Source organism: Pollicipes pollicipes, unplaced genomic scaffold (genome assembly GCF_011947565.3).
Source record: "Pollicipes pollicipes isolate AB1234 unplaced genomic scaffold, Ppol_2.1 Scaffold_7231;HRSCAF=8579_pilon_pilon_pilon, whole genome shotgun sequence".
In the NCBI taxonomy this organism is placed as follows: domain Eukaryota; kingdom Metazoa; phylum Arthropoda; class Thecostraca; order Pollicipedomorpha; family Pollicipedidae; genus Pollicipes; species Pollicipes pollicipes.
This window is the reverse complement of record NW_023597034.1, coordinates 40585143-40598277: the sequence shown is the minus strand read 5'-3', so window position 1 is coordinate 40598277 and position 13135 is coordinate 40585143. Positions and strand designations below refer to the sequence as shown.

Here is a 13135-nt window from a genome sequence, read left to right as displayed (position 1 = left end):
CTCACATTCGAGCCTTTCATGGTCCGGGTGAGCCCGGTGGCACCCTGACAAAACGGATACATTCGTTATAGCATAGGCACGAAAGTAGATCTGCAACATACGGTCATTAGGACAGGTACGACCAAAGAAACCAAGGACAGCATGGGGTTTGGCAGTGGCTCAAATAGATATATACAAATCATGGAAAACAAGGGATAAGTCCGAAAGACCTACTCCCGGCCGACCTTCTACATCCAATATCCACGCGAGGAAGATCAGTGTTGGGAAGACCTGCACCCAGAAGGCCGGTGCCAGAGGACCTACCAAGACCTTGCCAGAAGACCTTGCCCCTGAGAACCAACGAACGGAGACCGTATTCCGGATTGCCTGCGTTGAAATAACTGCGACTGTGTTTTTGTTTACAAGTGAGGGTCTCGGGGTTTGCCGTGACGCGTCATTAAAGATCTCATGATAGGGACGGGGGCCTCGTGGTGTGAGCAGCGATGTGATGAAAGCTCGCCACATCACGAGAACGGAGATATGATGAGAGCGGACCCCATCACGAGAGTGGACATATGATGGGAACGGACCTCACCACGAGAGCGGCGGTCATCAAGATCAGAACGGAAAAAAACAATACAGCAAACGTCCACGAAACATTCCAAACACATCTGAGCTTCATTTTGGAGGTAAACCCCTCCCACTTTAAAATGGCCACAAATGTTTGGGGAAAGCTTCCCCTAATGGTTTGCCTTTGACGACCACATCATTGAACATGTAAATCGAACATGGGACAAAACATGTAAATCGATCTATCATCCCCATCTAGGTCATAGCATGTCACACTACAAGGCCCCCTCTAGTATAGATCTACGCCACATATATCCAAACCTACTCAGACTATTGCGACATAGTCTTCGACGGATATATCCCTACGACTGACTCACCCAGACCTCAAAGACTTGAAAACAGGGCTGCGAGACCCGTAACATTGACACATTTCAGAACATCGACTGACATACTCAGACGTGACCTGGGCTGGAACTCGAAAGAGGTAAAGCGCAGCATAGACAAACGAACCCTGTTTTTCAAGTTCCGAGTCACGCAGCCACGCTGTCCTAATTACATCACCTCTATTGTCCCCGCCACACGACAACACAGCACGGGCGTATTCAACTTGGGCATTGCAAACACCCGATCACACCCAGTTTACCGCCCCATCCAATTTCAACGCACCGTCCCTGCCACAACGTAACTTTGGAAGCAGCCCCTCTGCATATCCGGACAATGACCTCAGTGCCAAAAATCAAGCGAGCTCTGTCCCAGAGCGGCGGGTGGAACTCCACGACGATGTTGCTGCTGGGACAAGAAGTTGGATAATTATCCACACCACACTTTATTTGAACTTATCCTTGTTGAACGCTCCCAGATCTCAAATCTACATAAATAACGATCCCCATTGCCCACTGCCCATCCCCGATCGCCATTGTGGTGTTCCCTCTCAACATGTCAATACTTTACCTTACATTGCCCGCTCTCTCCGGTCACTCGTCGGGGAACCGTGTAAGGTAAGTGAGAGGGCAGTGTCGGTAAAGTGTTTGACATGTTCAGGGGGCACACACAAACACACACACACACACACACACACACACACACACACACACACACACACACACACACACACACACACACACACACACACACACACACACACACACACACACACACACACACACACACACACACACACACACACACACACACACACACACACACACGCACACGCACACGCACACATATGGTCGCTCGTGAACACCTCTGAACTCCCCTCACAAGATAAACTCAACACACAACTGCGCAGAACCGGTCTGGGTGGCGGCGAGGGCTGTACAGGGACACATGGCTTGCAACATGATTCGCTGACCTCGTGACCTCGTGGCGCTGACCTTCTTAGAACACATGTGGCCTGCATGGGTGCGAGCCACATCCGCCGCGTGTGGCTCGCATCACAAATTAAACTGCGCCACATCCGTGGAGGTGGCCAGACGACGCTTAACGCACACACACAGAGAGGCGCCTTGTAATAAGTGAATTCACTTTTGCACCGATCTGCAGTGAAATCCTCCATATGTGTATTTGCTATGGAAATAAATTCGTCGTCGTTGCTGGTACTGTTGTTCATCCGCAGCCTCCCGTCGGTATTGCCGGCTTTCCGGATTTAAAACGGGATGTGAGACAAAAATATTTGCTTTCCCCATACGGAGATGGCTCGGTGTTTGCTGAATGGAGAAGTTATGAAAGTGGACAACTCGTAAGAAGCGGATGCAACTATGTTGCTTGCAATATGTATTCAATTCATTTAAAGCTAACTAATGCTGGCAGTATGCCTCATCGGAGCTAAAATCACGCGTTGCAACCACTCCCCTCTCCCGGGGCGGAGTCATTCTCCACACTCAGAACAACGGAGAGCAGAGAGCCGCCAAGGTACCGCGCCGCAAGCATCGAGCACTGCTGCTTTCCAGGGACTGACTCCGGGCAGCAGCAGCGCAGGGAGCAGACCCTGGGAACCCCTCTGGCGCACCCCGCTTGCTGTCGGCGAGGTCATCATCAGCCGAGAGCGGACCAAACATAATCCGGAAGGATCTTCCGCCTCGAAAAAACTTGGCGACCAAACAAACTGCCAAAAAGCTGGCACTGCTCCCTGCGCACGTGGCAGTACAACGGTGCGGGAGGTCCGGTTGCTAATCGCGGCGAGGCGTGTCCATGGACCATTTGCCAGCGTAATGAACGCCATGCAGTCATCCTCAGGGTATCGCCCACTTCCTCCGCACAATTACGTCCCGCTCGTCAGCGGCCGCCCCACGTTATCACCGCTCCCAGATGGCGAAGACGATGTCCATTTCCGCAATGATCTGGACCCGGAAAATGTCTATAGACAACGACGTCACCATCTAATACTCGATCGCAATACCGGCTGCTGAACCCATCAGCCTGCCATCGCGCCGGGCAAGTCTCACGCCTTCCGAACTGGACCTGAGTCGGGCATGACATTTCAATGCTATCGCCCGGCGTCGGCTGTCGCCGCTGAAACATCCAATTTGAAGCGGTACTCGGCGGGCGCGCCGTCAGCTGGCGCCGGACCTGACCTGTCTGGCCGTCAGCTGGCGCCGGGCCGGACATGTCTGGCCCTCAGCTGGCGCCGGGCCGGACCTGTCTGGCTATCACCAGGTGCCGGTCCGGACCTGTCTGGCCATCACCTGGTGCCGGGCGAGACCTGTCTGGCCATTACCTGGTGCAAGTCCAAACCTGTCTGATAATCACCTGGTGCCGGGCCAGACCTGTCTGACCATCACCTGGTGCCGCGTCGGACCTGTCTGGCCATCACCTGGTGTCGGTCCGGACCTGTCTGGCCATCACCTGGTGCAAGTCCAAACCTGTCTGATCGTCACCTGGTGCCGGTCCGGACCTGTCCCGCCATCACCTGGTGCCGGGCCAGACCTGTCTGACCATCACCTGATGCCGCGTCGGACCTGTCTGGCCATCACCTGGTGTCGGTCCGGACCTGTCTGGCCATCACCTGGTGCAAGCCCAAACCTGTCTGATCATCACCTGGTGCCGGTCCGGACCTGTCTCGCCATCACCTGGTGCCGGGCCAGACCTGTCTGATCATCACCTGGTGCCGGGCCAGACCTGTCTATCACCTGGTGCTGGTCGGGACCTGTCTGACCATCACCTGGTGCCGACCCGGACCTGTCTGGTCATTTGCTTTGCTTTGATTTGATTTGATTTAATGCTTATTTTCGATTATGGACATTAAGCAGTGCAAAATATGATGAGTGGATTGGCGCATAAGCGGAACGTTTAAATCTGAGCGCCTCTCCTAACAATAATAAGATATGGTCATCGCCGCCAGGGAACCCGCGACCCACCGCCCACTCGCCCGATCCGTAAGCCGACACGGGCCAGACGCCCGCCGCCAGTTCAGCCTACACATGTAGCCGTCTCGGGCCGGTGGCGGACGCCCGGCCCGGCAGCGCCACCCAGTGGCCCGTCTGCTGCCCGCGCCCGCTAGAAGTTTTTAGACGAATCGTTTGGTCTGAAAAAAAATGTTTGGAGAACTTTTGCTATGTGCTGCCCATTGCGATCCTGTAAACCGTTACCTGTGAGATAGATACTTAGTTGTTCGTTGTGAATGAGCTCAGAAAAGTTTGGAATGATACGGTCTGTTTTACGTAGCATTGAGATTCGGATTTCTTGGTAGCGAGGACAGTTCGGTACAAAGTGTTTAGGGTCTTCATATGGATAGCCACATAAGCAAGAGGGACTAAGTGTAGTTGGATTTCGAATTTCGAACCGGTGGGCAGTCAGGTGTGACATTCCCAGTCTCAGCCTAGTATTTAGGATGTTACCATGCCTGGATGCAAAGCTGTGATACACCGGAGGCGCGGCTACACCGCAGCGCTGGTATATTTCCCGTTTGAAGGAACGAGAAGACTGGAGAGATGACACCTCAAGCGGGAGCTGGTTTCATCTTCTCGTAGTTGATGGAATATAGGACTTTTGGTATGTTGAGGTTCTGTTCGGTGGTAATGTGAGTGTCACTGCATTGCGTAGTGGGCGTCCTGTTGCAAGTGCTCATGTGTCAGGTAGAAGTGCACTGACGTTTGTTGGCAGTAGATGTTGGTCGTGTATGAGGTTGTGGAACGGTGTCAGATTGTGCATGTTTCTTCGTGATTTGAGTGTGTTCCATCCCGAATCGTCCAACATTGCGTGAGTGTGTGTTCTGTAGAGTGCACCGGTGATTAGTCTTGCTGCTCCGTGCTGTAAACTGTCAAGTCTAAGGGAGTCGCTGGTTGTCAAAAGTCCGTCGTATATCACGTCACAATAATCAAATAAAGGAAGAATGTAAGTCGCATATATGTCGTTGAGGATATGCCGAGGTAGGAGTCGCGATAGTGGGTAGAGAGGTCCAAGGGCGCTTCTGATTTTGGAGATGGTGTTATTAATGTGCTGATAAAAGTGCAAATCAGCAGATATCGTCAGGCCAGGGTGTTCGTGGCTTGAAACGGAAGGAATTCGTTGGCCATCAAATGCCAGCTGCGGCGGGTTACGTGTGTTTCTGTTGGTGAATGTCTGTTAAATTGTGTTCGTGGCGTTGAACGTGATGAGCCAGTCTTTGCCGAACTCTTGAATGATATGTAAGTCGTGTTGGAGTGCTGCTTGTACGGTAAGTGGGTCTTGTGAGTGGGCTGTGTATAGTGTAGTATCGCCGGCAAAGAACAATAAGTCATTATCAGTCTTGCCGGCTAGGTCGTTAAGATATGTAAGTGCAAGGAGAGGTCCCAGAAAAGACCCTTGCGGGCACCCAGCATGTATGGTAATAGGCGTGCTTAAACTGCTCCCTACCTTAAGTATCTGCTTAAGGTCTGAGAGATACGATTCCAACCAATTTAGGAGAGTTCCTGACAAACCACAATGGTTCTTGCACTTGAGTAGGAGGTCCTTGTCCATATCTTTTCAAAATATTTACTAACGTCCGAGTAAATGAATGCAAAGTCATTGCCTCGGTCCAAAGCTGCATAACGATTGTTGATTAAATATAGCAGCTGAAGTTGTATGCTATGTTTTGGACGGTATCCACTTTGTTTCTCAGAGAGCAGCCCACTCTCAGGAAGGGGTTGATGGATATTACAAAAGATTATTCTTTCAAGAATTTTTGACACACAAGGGAGTAAACTGATTGGTCTGTAGTTAGCAGGATCCGAGCTTGACCCTTTGTTTTTGAAAATGGGATGAACAATATCTTTGATGGAAGATGGTCAGAACCGCATGATTTGTTTGGATCGAGAGTGTTGAGTGCGCTCAGTACTTCATCCTCTGTAATGGTTATGCCATCTAACGTGGGTGGTGGATTCGCAAGTGCGGTCTCGGGAACAGGTAGGTCTTCAGTTGCGAGTTGTGATTGCCTGGCAAAAAAGTCACCTAGTAGGCTAGCTTTATCTAAGTCTTCTGTCAATGGGGTTGAATCAGGTCCTACGAGCGGTGGCACTGCCTCGGCTCGTGTCCGTCCGATCATTTGTTTAAGAATGTGATGGTACTTGTGTGGCTTTTGCTTTACATGCAAGAGGTTGCTTATTTAATGCTGCAAGTGTTTGTTCTTAAGTCGTCCTTTCATGCATGTGGTAATTTCTTTGTTGTCGCCAGCGATCCCAATTGGTCAGCAGTCATATACCTCTGAGCAAGTCTGAAAAGTCTATCTCTTCTCCTCATCTCTCTCTTTAGTGCAGCATTGACCAAAGGTTTGTCACAGTTTCTCATCCTGATTATCTTTGTTGGGACGGATTCAGCAGCTGCTGCGAGCATGGTCTGCGTAAAGTTATTTGTCGCTGTGTCTGTGTCATGATCAAGTCCCAGTCTGTGTTTATTACAAGTTGTGGAAGTTTGTCTGCACCCGTGTTTGTGTAGTCCCATACTTGTTTGGTTGATGCCTTTAGGGGTGGCGATGCAACCTTGATAGTGACAAAGGTAGGAATGTGATCTATTAGTGAAAGGGGGGGGGGGGGACCCCACTGCCTGCAATGATGTTGGTGTTCGATGTCAGTATTAAGTCTCGTAAGTTGGCTGTGTCTTGTGTAATGCGTGTTGGCTGATCAACGAGTTGTGTCAGATTGAGTGATTCAACTGTGTGTTTCAGACTGACTTCAGATGGTAAGATATCACTGTGTTTAGTAGAGTGAGCTTTAGTTAGATAGTTATTACCAGCATTAAAATCTCCCAATAGCATGTTGATATGAACCCAATATCAATATCGATGCGAGGTTATATTTTTGTGCCATGCCAACACCGTCTGACAAGACATCTAAAAACTCTCAGGAAACCATAATAACTTCTGATTTGATTTTGGTGAGGGACCAAGCCCATTCAACTCCTTCCAGTTCGAGATCAGGTAGTCTCTTTGCTGGGAGTGTTGATTTAAAGCATGCTGCTATTCCCCCTTCATGTCGAGTCCTGTGCTTTGTCATTGGGTTGTGGTAGTTGTGTAAATTATACAAGCTAGGATGAACCTGTGAGTCAAGTTTGGTTTCAGTCAGAAGCAAGATGTCAATGTCGTTATGTGTGGTGAAGAGAGCAAGCTCGTGCAGGCATCCTGGAGATGCGATGCTGTTTATGTTGACATGTGATATTGTGACACTCTTGGTTGTAGTGATCCTGGGTTGATTTCCAGCCCACTGATTATTAAGCACATTTCAATGTCAGGATATAGACTAAGTGACAGTTTTGAGCATTTGTGTGCAGGAGCTAAGCGAGTGAAGGTAAGATGTGTGCTTGAAGGAAAAGAGTGAGTGAGAATTGGATAATGGTATGGCATGGGGGTTGAAAGGGATAGAGGAAAAATACCAGCAACTGCTGAGCAGCCCACCTCCAATGTCCCAGCGGAAGAGGTTGACTGAATGCTGTGAGATAAAGTCCCTGGTAGTAGCAGGCTAAATTTGGCAGCGGGCACGCAGCAGCATTCAGGAACCGGTGAGAAGTGGATGAGGGTCGCACGAGTGACAGCGTGGATAACAAGGCAAACGCACAAAATTATTACACAAAAATAATTACAACTACACAAAAATGCTATGACGAAGAACAGAAAACAAGTAAGCAAAATAGCTGCTCCAATCATGTATCAAGCATGTCTTTGTCACTGGGGTAAAGCACACCTGATATGAGCATATCACATTGTGAGCCATGGATCTCGAACAAACAGAAATACAATTACCGTTAACAAATGCAAATACAGTCAAGCAGACACAAATAGTCAGCACAGCATGCCTAATGTGAAATTATGGCCGCCAGCATAAGTGCCATACATCAACCACAATAAACACACAGCATGGAGCAACAATCAGAAATGCAATAGGGTCAGCATCGCTACGACATGCATTGTAAAAAGTTACATCCTATCATTAAGTGTGGACCACTGGGACCACTAAACTAAGCTGACAACACACTTCTTAGAAATACGAACAAAGTACAAATGCCGCAACCACCGTATTACACACAGCTACCAGATTTCGGCTGATGTGTAAGCGAAGCGCGTTTCGCACTGGCATACGAGGTTTACCTCTGCCGTTCGTGTTTTGCCTCTAGCTTTCCCCGGCAGTTGCAACGACAGCGTATGTTGCAGCACTCGCGGCGTCTGCGTTGTCCGGTCCGCGGTCCTCAGTGGGGGCGGCTGCCCCGAATGCCGCACGACGATGAGTCGCTTCAGCTGCCCCAACAATCCCGTGCAGGTCCCCTTTTGTTTTCATTTTATGTGTGTTGCTTCCTTCCGCTGTTTTTGTTTTCATTACGCAGCCATCGCTCCAGGCTGCCCAGATTTTGTTGTGTCGTCCGAGCTGGCGAGCGGCATACATCACCTTCTGGTTCCTTTTAGTCAGGTTTTCAGTGACATACGCCCTTGTGATAGAGTCTGGAGTCAGACAGAACTGCCTAGGTGGGCGAGCTGTCTGCAGCTGCTTACGGGCGCTCCATACCTCTTCCCTCTTCTGTAGGACACAAACTTGACGATTGGCGGTCGGGTGCGGCTGCCGGCGTCCGCGGAGTACTGAGGTCCACCGACCCGATGAGGGCGGTCAATGTCGCCTGGCTGAAGCTGAACGCCCATAGTTGTGGCTAGGTCAATGGCCCGGCGCACCGGCTTTTTGTTTGCGGTTTCAGCCACGCCGTTGAAATTGAGGCAGTTCCGTCTGGAGTACTGCTCAATATCGTCGATTGCCTGTGACTGGGCTCGGATGATTTCGTGTTGCTCACTTACTTGCTTCTTGAGCTCCTTGATTTCCTTATCGCGAGATTCGAACTCCTTGAACATATCTCGCAGAGTGTTGCGCACTTCATTGTCGTTGATCGCCTGGTGCCGAGTCAGACCTGTCTGGTCGTCGCCTGGTGCCAGACGGGACCTGTCTAGCCATCACCTGGTGCCGAGCCAGACCTGTCTGGTCGTCGCCTGGTGCCAGACCGGACCTGTCTAGCCATCACCTGGTGCCGAGCCGGACCTGTCTGGTCGTCGCCTGGTGCCAGACCGGACCTGTCTAGCCATCACCTGGTGCCAAGCCAGACCTGTCTGGTCGTCGCCTGGTGCCAGACCGGACCTGTCTAGCCATCACCTGGTGCCGAGCCAGACCTGTCTGGTCATCGCCTGGTGCCGGACCAGACCTGTCGAGCCATCACCTGGTGCCGAGCCAGACCTGTCTGGTCGTCGCCTGGTGCCAGACCGGACCTGTCTAGCCATCACCTGGTGCCGAGCCAGACCTGTCTGGTCGTCGCCTGGTGCCAGACCGGACCTGTCTGGTCGTCGCCTGGTGGCAGACCGGACCTGTCTAGCCATCACCTGGTGCCGAGCCAGACCTGTCTGGTCGTCGCCTGGTGCCGGACCGGACCTGTCTAGCCATCACCTGGTGCCGAGCCAGACCTGTGTGGTCGCCGCCTGGTGCCAGACCGGACCTGTCCAGTCGGCCGCCGTCCGCCGGCGCCGATCCGGGCCTGTGATATCAGCACGTGTCCCGCAGCGCTGATGCCGCCTCGCTGGACGTCGCCCCGCGGCGCCGGGTCGATGGCGGCCGGTGCTGCGTCTCGAGCGGCAGCTGGACAGGGCGACGGCGCCAGCAGCTCGGCACCGGCACAGGCGCAGGTCTCGACTGTACCGCAGGTCTCGACTGTACCGCCGTGGATATATACCACCAGCCTGTAAAAGCTCAGGCGTTCTGCTTTGCGTGATAACGCCTTTGTTGTTCTTCGCTCTGATCCCATTTATTTCCTGCCATCGATCATCCAAAGGCATGGCAGAACACGCAACTGTTGCTTGTTACAATGCCTCTTGCATTAATCTGAGCTCAAGTAAATGACGTTGCGAATACCCACCATGACACATTTACGGACTCCACATCGTGGCAAAAAATAGCATATTCGCCATTTTCACGAGGCCGTTTAACGTAAAATGTCCAAAGGTTTTATAAAGTTCTCTCTCTCTCTATCTCTCTCTCTCTCTCTCTCTCTCTCTCTCTCTCTCTCTCTCTCTTCTCTTCTCTTCTCTCTCTCTCGTCTTCTTCTCTTCTCTCTCTCTCTCTCTCTCTCTTCTCCTCTCTCTCTCTCTCTTCTCCCTCTCTCTCTCCTTCTCTCTCTCTCTCTCTCTCTCTCTCTCTCGCTCTCATCTCTTCTCTCTCTCTCTTCTCTCTCTCTCTATCTCTCTAGCTCTCTCTCTCTCTCTCTTCGCTCTCCTCTCTCTCCTCTTCTCTCTACTCTCTCCCTCTTCTCTCTCTCTCCTCTCTTTTCCTCTCTCTTCTCTCTCTCTCTCCTTCTCTCATCTCAGTCTCTCCACTCTCGGCTCTCTCTCTCTCCATGCTTCTCTTCGGTCTGCACTACTTCGAGTCCCAAAAGTTAGTTCTCACTGCGCACACTTTTGGGACTCAGAGAATTTATGTGAAACAAGAGGTCATCAGCTGAAACCACAGTGGGCCTAAAAATCCATGCGTGACTTTCCGAAATTGCATATAATAACATCGAGTGCTTTGCTCTGTAAGCTTCTGTGAAAACAGCAGTTATGCAACGGTGTCGGCGTGCCATTGTGAGGAATGTTTCGTCCTGAGCGCGGGTGATGACACTTTTTCCAAAAGAGTTATCTAGTGCAGGAAACACTTTAAGTCGCTGCAGTACGCGCAATGTGTATATCAAGCACAGGGAAATCATATGTAACGTGAGGTTACCTCGTATGTTGCGAAAATGTGGTGCGTGCGTGGGGGTGGGGGAGTCAACGGATTGCATGCCCTCAGGAAGAAATGTAACCGTCGTGTGACGGAATAAGACGTCAATGAGTCGGTTGATGTTACTCCCATCCAGTTTGCTCAGACCACGGGAAAGATATTTAGGGAGGCGCCGTACAATACATAGCTGATGCTACAATCATTGCGCATGTTGCCGAAAACATGGTCTGTGGCCATACCAGACCCCGCGTTGTGCCGTTATTTATAGAGGTCATGTGTTCCGAGCAGGGTTTGTGACAAAAAACATTCTTTACCGTTGCCTGACAATAAATGACCCTTTTCTATGCCACATTCGTAAAGCTGCGCGTCTGGGTAGGCGGAGGTTTGGGGTTTGATTCTCCGCGGTGTCCGCCTTTCCTGCCTGGGTGAGTGCCTCGCGGCGCCATATAGCCTCAGATGCTGAGTGTGTCGTAAAGCTGAGTATGATAAAATATTGCGTGGGCTCCATACGCTTTGAATGTCGAGCGAGGTCAATGGCCCTTGGTGACTCATTTGAAGCTACGTGGATTTTGGACCTTTCGCACCGATTCTGGTCTGGAAGACAATTTCGTGTCTATCTGGCTCAGAAATATTGTCTTATGCGCCGGAAAGTTGTCATTTTTCATGCCCCCAGGCATTATGGTTGCTCTGACCTGGAGCGTAATTGGTTGACAACCGATCAAACTGAAGGGACCAAGAGCTCCTGTGGCTCTGGCTTAACTTGGGGCCTAAAGGATGATTGTTTATTCCCACTTTACCAACGACGCGGCGAAAATACCACCTGCGTGGTGGGCTGTTTGAAACTGGTGATGACAGTTAAGACGCTTCTGTTGATTTAATGCTTAAGAGCATACCAATTAAAAAGGTGTGATGTTTTACTAGTTAACTCTCGTTTAAGCAGGTGATGCAGACTTCATGCTTGCAAAATACAACAACAGGGACTTAGTGCGCTTACGTCACTTTGAGGCGACTGTGGGTCCCGGTCAAAGCCAGACACAAAACGGACCACAGGCCTCATCTATCAGAATGCGCCATCAGCGGCGATTCGGTCTCCGTGGCCGCAGGCACCCGCGCCCGGTGCGACGCCAGATGTCGTCCCGCCATAGCTGGCCTGTTCTGGCGCGCTCTGGCAGCGCGGCCCCAGCAGGGCGCTGCAGAAGTGGGCTCGGCGGCGGGCTGGAGCAGCTCCACCGGCCGTCGGCTGCCCGGTAACTTCCCTCAGGCGTGTCATAAATGGCCCTTGAAATTGGGTCCATCCCAATATAGCGGTGGTCCTCTGAGAAGGAGTCCAGACATTGCTTTGCGTTTAGCTTGGGCAAGCTGGATAGCAATAGAGATGTCGTCTTACGGCAAACGGCTGGAGAGCCCGGCTTTCGTGCTCGGGGGAATTGTTCGCTGGTCCAGGGTCTTAAGACACGCCATGTGCCGCAGTCTGTTCAGAATTTAGTTTCAAACCAAGCATATCTATAGCACATTTCGTAAGTCATAAAAGCTCTTCCTTTTTACCTAAGTGTTTCATGTGACGATTGATAAAGTCTGCAATCATTTTCATAGTTGTTTATTGAACTCAGATGATGATAAATACGTATTTTGTGAGTCGACAGAAAGAACTCGGAACGCAAAAACAACAGACGTAATCCACATAATCGGGCAGAAAATGCCAGTCAGGACATTAAGAACGTGCTTTTCGCAAGCCGCGTTATTGAGAACATACTAAAATTGTATTTTAACAAATATATTTGATGTCGATGCACAATTATGTTAGCATACTTAACTTACTGCGATGATTCCATTGGAAGAGTCTAATGTCTGCAGATGAAGCTTGTCGATGGCAGGCCCATCCAAAACTGCGAGACAACAATACGAAACCAAATGAACGAAACGAGCGTAACGAAACATTAAAGTCTTAGTGCGGGCCTGAACAGCACACCTGAATAAACAGCACACCTGCATAGCCCTAACCCCAAGGCACAACGAAGCCTCCAAAACTTCTTCCACCTCGTCTTGATACATGCTGTAGCCAATATCAACAAGGCTAGTTCCAGGATTATTGCACTTGGATTTTAGGGGTCGACACAAGTGCTTGAAGTTTTGTCCACGTGTTATACGGGGCAAATGACATGTTGCCCGCATTAAATACTTCGGCCATCAGACTGGCTTGTTCGGGACCAGTTCATCCAGCGTCTGAACTAAAACGGTCAGTTTAACAAAATGGATTAAGACAAGTTGTATTGGAGAAATTGGTTATGAACATAGAGTTTTATGGCTTACAGCTAATCATTTCTCACGTCACCGACGTTGCTGGCAATGCTCATGTAATGCGATTTTGTTCTTGGTGAGTGCTGAAGTCAGTGTTTTACACTTGTATGGGA

The 13135-nt window shown here is 50.5% G+C and overlaps 1 protein-coding gene across 1 annotated transcript in view; it reads left to right on the top strand.

The window, feature by feature from the left end:
• Window positions 1–13135, top strand: part of LOC119110114 (5-hydroxytryptamine receptor 2A) — a 137540-nt gene that overhangs the window by 45270 nt on the left and 79135 nt on the right. The window lies entirely within an intron of this gene.